This window comes from Melanerpes formicivorus, unplaced genomic scaffold (assembly GCF_026170545.1).
Source record: "Melanerpes formicivorus ecotype bairdi unplaced genomic scaffold, bMelFor1.0.p_v2 SCAF_12, whole genome shotgun sequence".
NCBI classification, from domain to species: domain Eukaryota; kingdom Metazoa; phylum Chordata; class Aves; order Piciformes; family Picidae; genus Melanerpes; species Melanerpes formicivorus.
Window position 1 is genome coordinate 5,741,341 of NW_027142364.1, and position 15,110 is coordinate 5,756,450.

General features: G+C 45.3%; 1 protein-coding gene and 1 long non-coding RNA gene across 8 annotated transcripts in view; both read right to left on the reverse strand.

The window, feature by feature from the left end:
* The window catches only part of TBL1XR1 (TBL1X/Y related 1), a 120,047-nt gene extending 114,649 nt beyond the window's left edge, over positions 1–5,398 (reverse strand). For 3 of the 5 annotated variants that reach the window (XM_068145034.1, XM_068145032.1, XM_068145033.1), the window contains exons 1-2: positions 4,799–5,398; positions 3,896–3,982 (exon numbers count right to left, since the gene is read on the reverse strand). The gene's annotated coding sequence lies outside the window, so the exon portion shown is untranslated. The remainder of the gene's footprint in view (positions 1–3,895; positions 3,983–4,798) is intronic. The other 2 variants (XM_068145037.1, XM_068145035.1) reach the window with 1 other exon arrangement.
* Positions 5,399–6,171: 773 nt separating this feature from the next.
* Positions 6,172–15,110, reverse strand: part of LOC137444408 (uncharacterized) — a 35,800-nt gene continuing 26,861 nt past the window's right edge. Inside the window, exons 2-5 of one of the 3 annotated variants that reach the window (XR_010988153.1) lie at positions 11,633–11,756; positions 10,609–10,808; positions 8,452–8,565; positions 6,172–8,312 (exon numbers count right to left, since the gene is read on the reverse strand). This is a non-coding gene — a long non-coding RNA (uncharacterized lncRNA). Of the gene's footprint in view, positions 8,566–10,608; positions 10,809–11,632; positions 11,757–15,110 lie in introns of all 3 variants that reach the window. The other 2 variants (XR_010988152.1, XR_010988154.1) reach the window with 2 other exon arrangements.

A 15,110-nucleotide genomic window follows, 5' to 3' on the forward strand; every position in this document is an offset into this window, starting at 1 on the left:
GGTATTGGATTAAAAGGACTTCCTATCTCTGCGTAGCACTGAATTACACCACATACACATGCATTCAAAGACCAAGAGGTGACCCTGAAAGATTCTGCGTACATTGTCCAAGAAAGTTCTGTAAAACTCCTCAGCAACCTTTCTGAGGTTCTTTCAGTAGGTTTCTCAGAAAGCTACACCAATTCAACAGGCCCTTTTATGATTACTCCTGCAGGTAAGGAAATACTCTCAAAAATCTTTGTATCAATCAGCTCATCCAAGAAAGCAAGTAAGCAGGGCTAAGCAGCAGCACCAGTTATTTGAGCTAGTCAAGCCATCCAGATCCTGTGCATCTGATCAGTGTGCACATTTTCCCCTGCAGCTACACATCCTCCAAATTGGAACAACCATTTATTTCTTATCAAGGAAGAATTTTTTCAAGGCTCTTTAGCAATATATAAAAAAAGAGAGTCCAAAGGATGTCATAAAAACTATGTGCTAAAGCATTAAAAATCAATGTTCTGAGGGGAAGCTGAATTACACTTCTACAGATCCTTCAGAACCAAAGAAAAACTCAACTTGAGCTCAAACGTAGGCATTAGGACTCCAGAGCATTTTGTATAAACAATTTCACCCTTGTTTTCATACAAGGAAGAAAAAGGCCTTCTCATCTTGGATTAGATACCAGAAGGCAGAACCCTAACAAGAAGTTCACAGTTTTCACACAAACTGGCAACGTGATTTCTAGACCAGACTTCCGCACTTTTTCACGCAACCTATCAAGCCTCCCAAAGTGACAGCTATGCTGCCTCATCTTCACTACTTCTTACCTCAAGTTAGTTAATTCAGTTTTGCAAAATTAAAAGAAAGCCAATATATTCCCCTACAATTTCATCTAAAAAGATATTTCTTATTCTTCATTTCACTGCCCTACTTTACCTCAGAGGAAACCAATTATGAGCTGAGTGTAGCAGTCTTCATCTACTGTGCTTGGGATCACTGGATCAAGCTTTTTCAAGTCAAGTTACTCTTTTCATTAAACTACAGAAATTAAGACCACCTAACTTCATACTGTAGAGCATAGAAAGCTGTGTGTATTTGGGACATGGAAACCTAAATCAAGAGCAGGAACACAAGAACAGTTTCTTCATCACCTCTTAATTTGCAGGTACTACATTAATGCTGCAATGCAACTCAAAAACACTGAAAAGAGCTGTCAATCATAGCTCCTAATGGAAACCCTCTGACACTTCCTCACCTAACACACTTAAATTTATATTTAAAAACGAGTATGCAATGAGCATATTCTTGCAGCAGTCACTTTTTGTAGGAGCCAAGCACGCATAATTACAGCATGCGCAATGTACACTTTCACTTCTCTCCCAACCTGCAGCTACTTGCATGACCTGATGTTTAGGGCTTGGAATACCGACATTATCCCACCCTATACTCTGTGTACATATGCAAGTACACATAACAGTATTACAATTCTCAATATAAACAATATAAATGAGATTAAAAACGTGTTGTACTTCAGCACGACACATCTCAGGATTACAATATTGCAGTATTGACACAACACAGTTTCACCCTGTACACCCTGCTCTTGCCCCACTTTATGATTAAGGGAAGAGCTGGTGGCAGCTCTGTGTCCATTGTGCCTCTGCTTGCCAGTAGCATCTTCTCAAGCAAGTGTCAGAATTCACAGGGGCATCACAATCCTGAGCAGCCATGAGTTGGGGGGGGGGAAGGGAAGAGACAAGAAAAGCAAGCAACTTGGAGGGGTGACTATCACTTGGGACCATAGATAAGCGGAGGAACAGGACTGACAAAGGAAAAGTGTCACATCTGCCACTGTCTCAGCCTTTCCCAAAACACTTAACAGCACTGTGATGCCAAAAAAGTATCAGTGTCATGAAAGTTTCACATCCTACTGCCCACCCCTAATACAAAACACACATAACTTCTGCAAGCAACTTCACAGACATCTGCAGAGCTTATTCACCCGTTGTGTGTTTCTTTACAGGACTTCCTGGCATCTGCATGATTACATCCTTGTAGGATGTGGGTCTTTACTGCCACTACAAAATTTATAACAGCAAACACATTCTGTTTGACTCAAATGTGAAGTCCACGTTAAATTAAATTCCAGAAACAAAAATCAAGTTAGGTAAAATAACTGAGTTTGCTTTACATTATTTGGATCTGTTCTTCCTAAATACAAAAAAAAAAAAAAATTACCTGAAAACAACATTATAAGCAATTTTGAACCATTTCCCCTAATACATCCAGGGCCTTCTTATGCTTAGGGCTGTGCCACTTTTTAGCATCAAACTCTTTCATGATGGGAAAATGCCTATGAAGTACTGCTGTTGGGTACTTAGCACTTATACCATGCCTTGCAACTTCAAAGCTTTATGCAAACATCAATAATTACCATATATAGAATAAAACTGAAAGAAGTATTTGTATTAAAAAAAAAAAAAAAAAACACCACCTCACAGAGAAAGAAAGTAAATCATAACTACCTGTTTGAAGGGGAAAAACGCTTAAGCAAGAGAAGCTCCTGTAATTATTGCATTCTTTATGCCACGCACATGCGTTACAGCTCTGCACATTTAAATGAACAAAAATCATTAACTTTTGTACAGTCTAACAAAAAAATTCAAAAGCCCAAAAGCCAAACCCCAACTCCTTTCACACATGTAAATTACATTTCCTTCCCCTTTCCTCATGGAGTGAGAACTAAGTCTTTTCCAGGTGTTCTCAATAACAGTTTGAGAGGCAAGCCACCAAGTTCCCAAGACACTGTACTACACGAACCTTGTTCTCATGGAGACAAATCCACCTTCCCCAAAGAAAACTTCAAACAGTGACAGTGAACAGGCTCAGGTGATCTTAGGTAAATAATATGATACACTGTCTGAACCAAAATAAGAGAGGAAAAAAAAAAAATCACTACAAGAACCTACAGAAAGTTTGTTACAACCACTTACAGGGCACCACCTGCACCCTAAGCACCACAACAGTATGGGCCTTTCTTTCTGTGGCTCACCTATAAGCATGTAACCGCTTGCTTAAATTCAAGGACCCACAAGAGAGTTTGCAGGACCAGTTTTCATTGGAAATGTGCTCTGAGAAGATGGTTAAAACACACGTGTCCAAAGGAAGGCCCCAAATCCAGCATGAGCCTCATGCACACCAGGCTGCTCCAAGCAAGATGAAGGCCCCAAACTGCCCAGTACACCCAAAGGCTCAAATACAACCTTGAAACTCAACCAGCATTGCAAATGGTGCCCTCTCTAAGAGGCACAAACTACAGCCCTGGTGAAGGCCCAAAGGGCAGAGACTACCAACACCAAAAGACCTTGCTAACACCCTCAATGTGCTCATTTACTTCACTACCACAGGACAGGAGGGTCAGAGAAACGCAGGAATTTATTTCTTTTTAATGCAACAAAGACTTGGTTCTCCTAATCGTGCTTCTCATGCTTTAATAATAAAGCAGGAATGTTTTGCGATACCACCCATAAATCAGTTAGGAATTTGATTTACAGAGACAGGAAAACGAGGAAGTCGAGCACGCTGGAGAGTAGTAAAAACTTCACCAACAAACTTCACTTTCCTACACAGCGACCTACAAACCAAACTTTCCTCCAGACTCACGTGTCATCTGCAGCAACAAGCCTCTGCCATAAAGCACATAAAAAGTTTGCTGTTCAAGGGATAAAGCAAAAGACAAGCGAAAGGAGACTTTTATTCTCTCAAGCTGCCTTAAAAGGAAATTCGGTGATGAAAGATCAAATTCACCTGGAACAACGCGATAGAGTTAACCCTTTCGAGGGTACCACAATAACAACAAGCCACATGTTGTGCTACTGCGAGACCTATCCCCTCTCCCAAGAAAAATACATACCATCAACCATGCAAGCTTGTCTAGAAGACGCAACACACAATTTGCACCGGGGTTTCTGACAGGGATAAGCCCAGGACGAGAAAGCCCCTGTGAAGTGCAAAAAAAAATAAATATCTCATTTTTCACCCCGAACTGAGCCCGATTCCTGACACCGTGGGGTATTTCACGTTCCACCTCGAACTTTTACAGTGAAACCGATCAATAACTTGGATGCTCCGTACGAGGGGTGGGGGAGGGGTGGGGTGTGAGGGCAAATATCTGCCACAGACCGTGTGTCCCCCGCTAACAAGGGCCGAGGGTGAACTCTACCGAGAGGGGGAAGGGCGTCCGCCCAACCCCCCAGCCCCTCCACCTCCGCTTTTTTCTCCCCTTCCCCTCCCCCCGCCCCAAGTAAATATGCGGGGAGGGGGAGGGGAGGGTGCTTCTCCACACAAATCGAGCTAAAAATAGGCCTTTCGCCATGGCTCCAGTGTGCCATTCGCCGCCGAGGCCACTGTGTGTCCCCCCCCCCCCATTAAATCCTTTTCAAAAATGAAGCCGGGTGGGGGGAGGGGAGGCCAGCAGCGCGGAGGGGGGAGGGGAAAGGGGTGCCGTTTCCTTAAAAATCACATAATTCCCTCCCCCGCAACCCAGACCCACAAGAGCACACTCACCCCCCGCTCCCCGTACCCCAACAAGCATTTATTAAAAGGGGAGGGGGGGGCCGCGGCTGGCGTTAGGCGGGCGCCCATCCCCCGCCTCCAACCGCCACAGAAACAAACAGGGCGACCGACCGCCCCCCCACACACACACACCCCCCCACACCCCCACCCCACCCCCAACCTCTGCTTTCCCTCGGTCCGGCCGAGGCCCCTGCCCGGCCCGGCCCGCGGGGGCTCGGCGGCGGAGCGCCCCGGTCCTTACCTTACAAACGGCGGCGGAGCGGCTGCTCCCCCCTTCCCTGGGAATGGAGGCACAAGAAATTCACCCTTGTTTGTCTCTCCTCCTGTTTTTATACAGCCATAGATTTATATATGTACGCGTCTGTGTGTGTCCCTGTGTGTGTACACACATATAGGTATCGGTAATATATATTATTATTTTTTTCTGAGCTGAGGTGTCCACACCAAGAGGAGGAGGAAAAAAAAAAAAAAAAAACACACCAGGGAGGTTAAAAAAAAAAAAAAAAATCAACAAAACCAACCAAAAACACCACCACACACACACAGGAGGAGGAAGGGAAAAAAATAACCAGCGAGTAGTGCTGTGATATTCAATTATACCCCGAGCCAGGGGCCGGGGGGAGGGGGAGGGTGGGGAGAGAGAGGGGGGGTGGGGGTGAGAGATTAAGTCCCGAGGAAGGAGGGGGAAGGGGAGGAAAAAAAAAAAAAAAAAAAGTAATATGTGTGTGTGTGTGTGTGTGTGATTTAGATTGAGGAGGAATTGAGGCAGAATGTAAAAGCTGTTACTAAGGGAAGGAGCCAAGCGGCTCGGAGCAGCCAGCGGCCCTCAGACACTCGCGCGGGGAGAGGGTGCCCAGCCGCACGGAAATGGGCGCCAGAGAAAGCGCCGCCGCCGCCGCCGAGGGAAGGGAGGGAAGGGAAGAACGGAGCCGGGAGGCGAGGCCAGGCGAGGCGAGGAGGAGCGGGGCAGGCCTGCTGCGGCCGCCCGGCAAAACAAACCCGTCGCTCTACCGGAGCGGGGATCGACGGCCGGGGCGGGGGGACCCACTGCTCCCCTCTGCTCACAACCGCCCTCCCCGCGCTCCTCCGAGCAGGCGCTGCGGCAGCCGGGCCAGAACGTGAAGGGAGGCGGTTGCGGGGAGTCCGCCTGCGGCCCTGGCAGGAAGGAGAGGCCGCCTGGGCCTGGCGGCGGCTGTGAATCTCAGCCAGCTGCCCGCGGCCTGCGCCCGCGGTCGAGCCCTGGGCCGGCGAAAGGCCGGCGGGCACCGCAGGCCCAGTGCGACCAGGCAGCGTGGTTGAAGCCCTGGAAAGTATAATAGGAAAGGCATTAATTACTCCGGGATGCCAAATCGCTTATGTAAATGAACGATTTAACGTGGGGCTTTTACTTCTTTTTCTGTAGTGCGTCGCGGTTGGCAGTGGTGCCTGGCACGGGGGAGCCTGGCAGGGGAAAGCCAGGCCTGTGCGCTGCGGGGCTCAGCACGGCCTGGCACACCCCCGGGGCCGTTACCGCACCAACCCTATAATTGCATTAAATGCACATAATCCTCTGTGGTAACAGTGTTGTATCCTACCTGGGTGCTGTTCATTTTTTGAATTGAAACGCTGTTTATCACTGGTGTCACAGGTTGGTTTATTTTTTTTAAAGCATGCTTTGTTAATTGAAACCATATTAATCACTAGGCTGACCTTCCAGTCTTAAAATATTTTTGCAATAGCATTTCACACTCCTGGGCGTTGGTCCAGGACTCTCATGTCTGGACATTGCCACTGCAGAGTCCCAGTGACCACAAACCATGCACAGCTCTGGGCAGCGTCAGATCTCACTCCTGCTTGTGCCACGCATGTAAGCCCAGGTCTGATGCGGCATGAGCGGGGGCCTCCACAAGGCCATGTTTCTGAAGAACTTTGCATCTGCTACAGCTGGCAAAACAGGAAAGTAGAGAGATGGACCACATAGTTTGCTCTTTTTTTCTTTTTTTCCTGGGGTGTGTACACAGATCTTGGCTCTGTTAATTAATCTGCATTAGTCCTACAGTGGCAATTCTGGAGTTAAGGGTGGATTTCACTTTCAGCCTAACCACTACAACATGCTGTTGGGCAAATCTCACCTACCTGAGCCTCATCTCATAAGCAGAGGGGATGCCTCCACAAAACCTTGACAAAAGCATATGGGTGGGTCTCTGGATCACCTCACGGTGCCTATTTTTTTCAGGGTCAGGCCCATGCTCCTTTCCTTTTGTGATGAATAATATTTAAATACTTAAAGAAAACACCTTTTAAACACTTTTTTTTTTTTTTTTTTGCATTGCAAAAACATTTAGTTCTGAGAAAGCCCTGGGCCTTCAGTTTATTTGCTTGAAGAGGCCTGAGCTATATGAGGAAACCAAAGTCTCTCTACAAAGCCAGAAACATACTGTAACTGCAAACCACTTGATGCTCAACATTTATTTCTGTAATGGTTTTGACAGCCCAAGTGGACAACTTTCTCTTCTCAGTAATGGTGTGCAGGTTGTCTGCTTTAAGTACATAAAGAAGCAATAACTTTTGAAAGCAATATCCATTACAACTCCAAAATTTGACCACTTTGCTTAAAGTTGGGAAATTTAAAAGGGGGGGAGGGAAAGTGGCAAGGGACTCAACACCTTTTTGCTGTATAATCTCAGCTTTGTCAGTGCTTCAAAGGAGTTTAACCTCCTGATACTCTGAATGATTTGCTTCCCAGGTAAAAGAAGATAAGCAATGACAGTAGTGAGGAGGGGAGAACAGGAGTATGCATGTAGCCTAAGGCAAGAGGAAAGATAAGGGACCTCATATAGGGGACTATGGGACACCAGGGTCTTGAAAAAGGGCACGGGAGGAGCTGTGAGAAGTCCATGAAATAGGCACGGGAGGTGTTGCATTCAGACAGCTTCTGTGAGAAACAGAGGAGAGAAAACCCCTCAAGTGTGTGTTGTTTGGCCCACAGGAACTACAAACACCATCTTCCCATCCATCTGCTGAGCAGCGACAACGTGCTGAACTGAAGTCATCTGGCTGAAGGTTTCCCTGGTCTGGTGTTCTCCAAATGTTCAGTCACAACTCTGGGGTGCCAGACGCTGGGATTTAACGCAATGATGTACTTGACTGGGTGATTACCTGAGCACATGTTCTGCTCCATAGCATCTAGGAAGTGCATTCAGGCAGAGTTATGCTTTAATAATTATACCCCATCCATTTTGTTCTGCTTTCCTTTCCTTTCCAAAGGTGAACACCTCATAAGACTGCACAAAGGCCTTACGTTCTGTGATGAGCTTTAGACTTTGTAGTTCTGTTGCCTAAGAATGCAGCTGGGCTCAGAGTTACCAGGGTCATTTCCAAAGCGTACAGGAGGGAGGTTCCTCTTTGCAGAGGTTTCCAAGAACGGATGTTGGGTAATGCAGGGCAGTTGAGCAGGTTATGATTTATGGCAAGTTGTTCAGTGAGTGAGCTGAGCTTAGGGAGTTGGCTTTGCCTTGAGTCAGGAGAGGCACTTCTAAACAATACCTGTTGTTACATTTCCTTGCCCAAAGTCTCCCAGCAATAAGAAAGATGGGATTAAGCCCTAACTTTTGGATGTAAAACTGGAGCACATCTCAGGTGTCGGTTCATCCATGTGTTTGAATAAAAGTGTGCCTTCAGACTGCTTCAGTAACACAGCTGCTTGCATTCAGTTCAGCGGCTCTGCCATTCCAACTACAGGGAAGTCTTCTCACAGCCGTATTTGTAAGAGACATCTACAGAACAGTTGAAATTAGTTGTGAGTGCTCAGCCTACTAAGCACATACAAGCAAATATTTGCAATAACTGGACTGGTGTTTGCACAGCACCAAGCACACTGCCCGGACTCCATAAATAATAATTCTTGGCACTCACAGTGTGGTTTCCATTTTCAAAGCACTTTAGTCGTAACCCTTGACACCTATGTGGCCTTTTACATCTTTACAAGAATTAATTAATCCTCACGGTGTCCTGTGAGATAGGTGTGCACTGCAATAATAACAATAACAACAATTAATAATTCATACATTCTACTCAAAAATCACTTCAGGGATTAAAATGCATCTGTACTACTCGAGTTTTATTAACGTTTTCCAGCAAATAATAAAAGCCATGGTACTGTGTTAAATCTATGTAATACCCATCCATAAGTCTTTTGCAGATCAGGGCGAGACTTGAAGGCCCAGTGAGATACCAGTATATCAGCAGGAATTAGACTGACTTCAGAAAAGCAAGTTCAAGCCCAGTCCCCCATGCAGTCTAGGTGCCAGAATGAAACTTGCCACACATGGCAGTGCATAAATAAGCACCAGTGAACCAGGAAGGTTCTTTGTTCATTTTTAGCTCTTGTTTGTGCAAAGGCTCCCTCAGTTACAGCATGCGTTACGGGACCCCATCCTATACAAACACAGCTCCCAGAGAACGCAGGCACTTACAGGGTGAGAAATGGCAGTGACTCAGCACCATGTTGTGCAACAGGGAGAGCAGGGACAAGCCTAGCCAACACCTTTCCCTTGTAAAAATTACCATACTGCTGTTGATATGCAGGCAAGTCCCAGTTAAACCTGATATTTAAACAAGCAGGACTTAAAGCCTGTTGATTTAAACAGAAGAATCTGTAGGCTCCCACCGAGGGAGCGCCTCAGCTCCGGGCTTGCAGTGATGGAGCAAGGAAGGGGTGCTGGGGTTCAGGCACCTGTACAGGTGGGTCTGATTCCCCACCAAGATTCTTATTTCAATTTGTGTCCCAAAGTAGATTAATGCAAACCACAAAGGCACCCTTAGTCCTAATAATGCTGCCATGCCAGAAAACAGTGGGAAAGAGTAGAGATAGGTACTCCCACACCCTAGCAGTGTCCCTGTGACTTCCCTGTGTCTGCAAGCTCCATAGCTGGAGGGCCAGTGGCCCTTGTACTCCAAGACTGTTTTACATTTCTGAGCAGGAAGCACCTTCTGCCACTACTTTGGCACAGAAATTCATCAGTAATTGATCAGTGGACACGTGGTAAAAAATGTGCAGCACTGGTGATGAACATGCCTGTAGCACTACTGTTATCACTTGCTTTGAAGTGTACAGATACACTGTAGATATCCATAGGGCAGAGAGGATTCAATCCCAAAAAAATTACATTGACACCCAGAATATCCTGGAGGCTTCTGCTTCCCAGAAGAGACACCAGGAGTGGAACAAGAGGTGAATAAGTCCTTTCATAGACAGCTGATGTGATCCAGAGCCAGGAGCCAGAAATTTCAGAACACAAATGGGTGGTGCTGAGACACATGAACCAGTGGGCATCTCTCGGGTATACGGAGCTTCAGGAGGGTGCAGGCTCTTCTGCCTAATCATCCTGGCCCTCCTGCACAAGGGCAATTGTATGTTTCTGTTTTTAAAAGCCACCAATAGGCCCCAAATGTAGCACAGTCTACAGATGATAAAGTTAAGAACTGCTGCTGCAGGACTGGGATATTTACCAAAGCCTTGTTTTATTGCTGCCGACCTCTACCTTCTACCCAGAAACCCAGCATACCCTAAAGGCTTTAAGAGAAACCCAGATGCGAGTGAATGTGTCACAGCAAGGTGAGCTCTCAGATCAGTGCCAGAAGACCATATTTTTAAAGGAAAAGTGAGAGAAACAGAGGAGAAGAAATGCCAGCTGCTTCAGCCCCCTTTAAGCGAAGGGTCCCACACCTTGTCTTCCTTTAGAGGAAAAGCCACTCCCACTGGGTATATTTTCCTTTTTTTTGGGGGGGGAGGGCAAGGGAAAACAATGGGTTTGCTACTGCAGTCCTAGGGCCTTGCTGCTTGCAGAGAGCTGCCACTGTGGGCAGAGAATGCCACCATTCCACTGGGCTCCCAAAGTGGTTCCTGGCACAAGAGGAAGGGCCAAGTGAAAGCTGTCCTAGGGCTGTGTTGAAAGCCCTGAACATTACTCCTTGCTACCCAGAATCTGGCCCTAGGAGGATTTGCAAATGTTCTGCATAGTTGTAGAGGAGAAAAATGAGCAAACAGCATGGAAAGATACTAATACAGACCTGACTCCAGGAAGCAACATGGGCTGACCCCACTGGGTTTAGCTACCACAGGTACAGAGCTGTAGTTTCAACATGCACTGTGGTTGCTTCCTTGAGAGGCCATGCGCTGACTGTGGGTACCATGACAGCAGGCAGGCTGTTGTTAAACAACCTCTCTGTGAGCACACCCAGCACTGCAAGACCAGACTGCCTTTGAGTTCCTGTAGTAATTAAGTTTAGACAGAGTGAGATAGAGGCATGGGAACAAATTTGGGTTTTGGCTTTAATCATGTTCAAAGGATTGTCTTAACTTTTTTTTTTTTTCATCTTGTTTCTGCTTTCCTTTCCTTTTCTGCTTTCTTTTTTCTTTTCCCCTTCCCTTCCCTTCCCTTCCCTTCCCTTCCCTTCCCTTCCCTTCCCTTCCCTTCCCTTCCCTTCCCTTCCCTTCCCTTCCCTTCCCTTCCCTTCCCTTCCCTTCCCTTCCCTTCCCTTCCCTTCCCTTCCCTTCCCTTCCCCATCAGATATGCAAATATCCACATTTCTTAAAATGGAAAAAAAAAGCTACTTCTCAATTGGAAATACTGAAGAGGGCCCTGTTAACTCCATGGCTATGGCAAAGATCCCTTCACAGCAGGGCTGTAACTTGGATGTTACATCATACCATGGCTAAGCAAATCCAGACTTGTTTTATTTTAAGGAGGTTACAAAAAAGGGTGTGTACCAGCTGCTATCACACACCTCTCAAGGTGCAAGCAAGACAGAGCTGGCTCTCATATGAGAGCAAAATTATTATCTCACAGGGCCAGGATGTGGTTGCAAAAATTCAGTGCTGTAAGTATGATCATGATTCATAATATAATCTACATTTCTTGGTATAATTATTGCAGAGTAAATAAAGGCACAAGTACAAAAGGTGTATTTATTAGAGATTTACTTTTATCTCTGTCACATACTGTTTCACTATTTCCTGGCAGTCTAGGGATCCAGTCAAACTTGAACATATTTGCCCATACTTAAAATCTTACTTTTCTTTCATTATACCTACATTCTTCTGCATCTTTCTGTGAAGAGAGGATGGAACCAGGACTGTTTGCTCCCTACTCAGAGTCCTGAGGGATTCCTCATGTGGCCTTCAGCAAGCTGTTTATTATCAGGGCACGAGCTTCCACCTATAAAAAGAGAAGACTAACACAGCCACTAATGATGATGATATTGTTAACACATAATTATGTATCTCACAGGAAAATTGGGAGGGTAAATTAGTGCTTATAAAGTATTTTAAAGATAAAAATATTGGTTTTGTGAGGGCTATACTTTATGTCCTGAGGACAGCAATTGTTGAAAACCACCTTCTAATTAAGTTTTGCAAATGATAATGTCAAAAGGTTTAGGGGAAAAGAAATTATCAATAGGTACATTTGAAAGTTCCTGATTTTTCTTCTTATTAGTATCTTTTGCTTTCCTATAGATAGATATGCTATAGCCATATCTACAAGATGTTAAGCATTGTTTCCTGGCATATGTTTTACATCGGAATGGGCTGCCCTGGGAGGTGGTGGAGTCACTGTCCTGGGAGGTGTTCAAAAAAGGATTGGACGTGGCACTTGAAGCCATGGTTTAGTTAGTCATGAGGTGTTAGGTATTAGGTAATAGGTTGGACTTGATGATCTCTGAGGTCCTTTCCAACCTGGTTGATTCTATGATTCTATGAAGTACATGGTAATGCCAAAGCACACCCCACATTATGTTTTATTAGACAACTTGCTCCAACTATTGAAGTCCTTTGAAGTCAGTAGAGGTTTTGCAGTTGTTTGGGTTTTTTTCCTCCATCCCACTGGGCTAGGATTTCATCCAGGATCTCCAGCCTTGTCTTTCACTGCACAGTACTGATGTGCTTAACACCCAATTAAAGCACACCCTGGATTTATTTTATACAATCCCTTAGCTGTGAAAGGGTGATTGCAGGTATGCATCAGGAGCCGAGTGCAGCACAAGTCCAGCCAGAACAATGACTTTACTGAGGCCTCCTGTATCTTCCCCAGTTTTTTAGTTGATTATCTACATTTTGTTGAACATCCATTTCTTTCCATTTTATTCTTGAGGACTTTAGTGATAAGATATTCCAGTATCTTAAGGGGGCCTACAAGACAGCTGGTGAAGGACTTTTTAGGGTGTCAGGTAATGATAGGACTAGGGGGAATGGAACAAAAATAGAAATGGGTAGATTCAGATTGGATGTTAATAAGTTCTTCACTATGAGGGTGGTGCTATGAGGGTGGTGAGACACTGGAACAGGTTGCCCCATCCCTGGAGATTTTTAAGGCCAGGCTGGATGTGGCTCTGAGCAACCTGATCTAGTGTGTGAGGTGTCCCTGCCCATGGCAGGGGGGTTTGAACTGGATGATCCTTGAGGTCCTTTCCAGCCCTGACAATTCTATGATATCAAACTTCCCTGAACCAGTTGTAATCTTCAGCCCCTCTGATGTGCACCACAAGAACATTAATTGTGAACGGCTGCAGTAGATTAAGCAGCACGTTTCCACAAAACATTTCCAATAGGAGACCAAATGCTATGAGCTGTATGAGCATCCCATGTAACATTCCTAGCAAGTACATAAAACACTTCAGGGTATACACAGAAAGAGACATTTGACTGGGTAGACCAGTGCATTTGAAATAGCTCTCCAACTTTCACAGTGCTAGATGCTTGAAGCCATGGTTTAGTTGTCATGAAGTGTTAGGTATCGGCTGGACTTGATGATCTCTGAGGTCTTTTCCAACCTGGTTGGTTCTATGATTGTGTGTATTCTGTAACATGAGTCCAAAAGACACACTCACCAAAAAGAGAGGGACAGGAAAAAAAAAAAACCAAAGCACACAGTGGAAGAATGAACTGAGAATTATTTCCTCAGCTGAGCCAATATTTCCTACAACACGGCTTTCTGTGAGTCAGCCTTTTTGTGCCACAGAACTTAAAATAGCAAGAGTGAGATAACAGCAGGCTTGTTGGAAATAGACATCTTCAAGGGATTAAAAAAAAAAAAAAAGGAAAAAAAAAAGAACAACTCTTGGACCAAGGGAGAGTGGTGATGAGCAGAGTGGAGAGGTGCTGGTAATAGATTACTCTAAGAATATATCAAATAATTCTAAAAAGTTGACAGTTATCTGAGATTGTAAAACATGGAAAATCCCAGGTGTGTGGAAAGCCCACAACAGGGATTTCAACAGCTCCCTGTCCCTCTTGCAGTGCTGAGGACAGAGATCAAATCACCCCAACTCTTCTCTTTCTGCCTCTCTGATAAGCAGGTTTCATCCCAACCCCAGCACCTCCTTTAATTTTAATTTTGCTTATGCTTCTGAGAAGCCCTGGGCCAGCGGAGAGGAACCTCACCTACATTCCACACTGATTTCACATAGTTCAGGATAGGGCTTAATAAATATGCATAGAGGAGAGAGAATATTCCTTTGGGCAGAATGAAACAGGGGATTGGGCTAGCAATTATGTAGACTTTTTGGTTCTTCAAGAGCTGTGCCTACCAGAAGTGAGTTTAAAGTCTGCATGAGTTGCATCTCCCACCAAACCCATCAGGTTCCCTGTTTGCTTACATGATGTGCAGAGCACCCAGGTAAGAGGAGTTCCCATTGGGATCCAAGTTCATGCACCCGCCAGTAATTTTGCACTGCCAGCTAGAAGCAGGTGGCATGCAGAAGGACAGAGCCTCACTGTAGCCCTCAGGCAAATGTTTACTTCTATAAAAATTAAGATCATTATTAAAACAGACCCAGAATGGACCCAAAAACGCACCCAGTTTTCAGCGGGTCTGGGGTTCTCTCTTCCATTACTGGCTTAATGCTGCCTCTTCTGCAAGCGACCCATCCGCCTCAGATTTCATCCGCTAGCTCACAGTCCATATGGATAATTCCTTCTGTTCCCCTATATTTAGGTTCAAAATCTAACATTTGCTAACTTAATTGGCCACGAAACATTTTGCAAAGAAGAAGTGGCCCCACGCAGATACGTGGCATTTGTCTTTTATTTTTCATTCCTTCCTGTCAAACGCAGGTCCTGCTCTGCAAGGCGCTAGGCAGAGACAGCTGCACCAGATGTGCAACGTAAGCAAACAAAGCCAAGGCACGGATACTGCCCAGCTTTACACAGCAGGTTATTTTTAAAGCTAAGAGCAAAACCTCTGTCTCTTGAGCCTCGTTGAGGGGAGGCTCGCTCCAGCCAGACTGCATCTCAGCATTCAGACCCAGGCATTTCTGTGCAAATGCCTTCTCTCCCTCCATTGCTCAGGAATTTTTATTTTTAAAAGTCTTTGAGGACATAAAAAACTTTTCATTTCCCACATCCTGTCATTAAGCAGCTGTACATTGAACAATGAATGATGACAAACCAAAGCAACAGTTTTAACTGAAGCAGGATTACACTTGGCATCGCTATTTGTTATGTGGCTTACTGGACAGCAAGACAAATGTGTACTTCTGCTACCCTTTCCTGCTGCCAGCTCTGTCCCCTATTA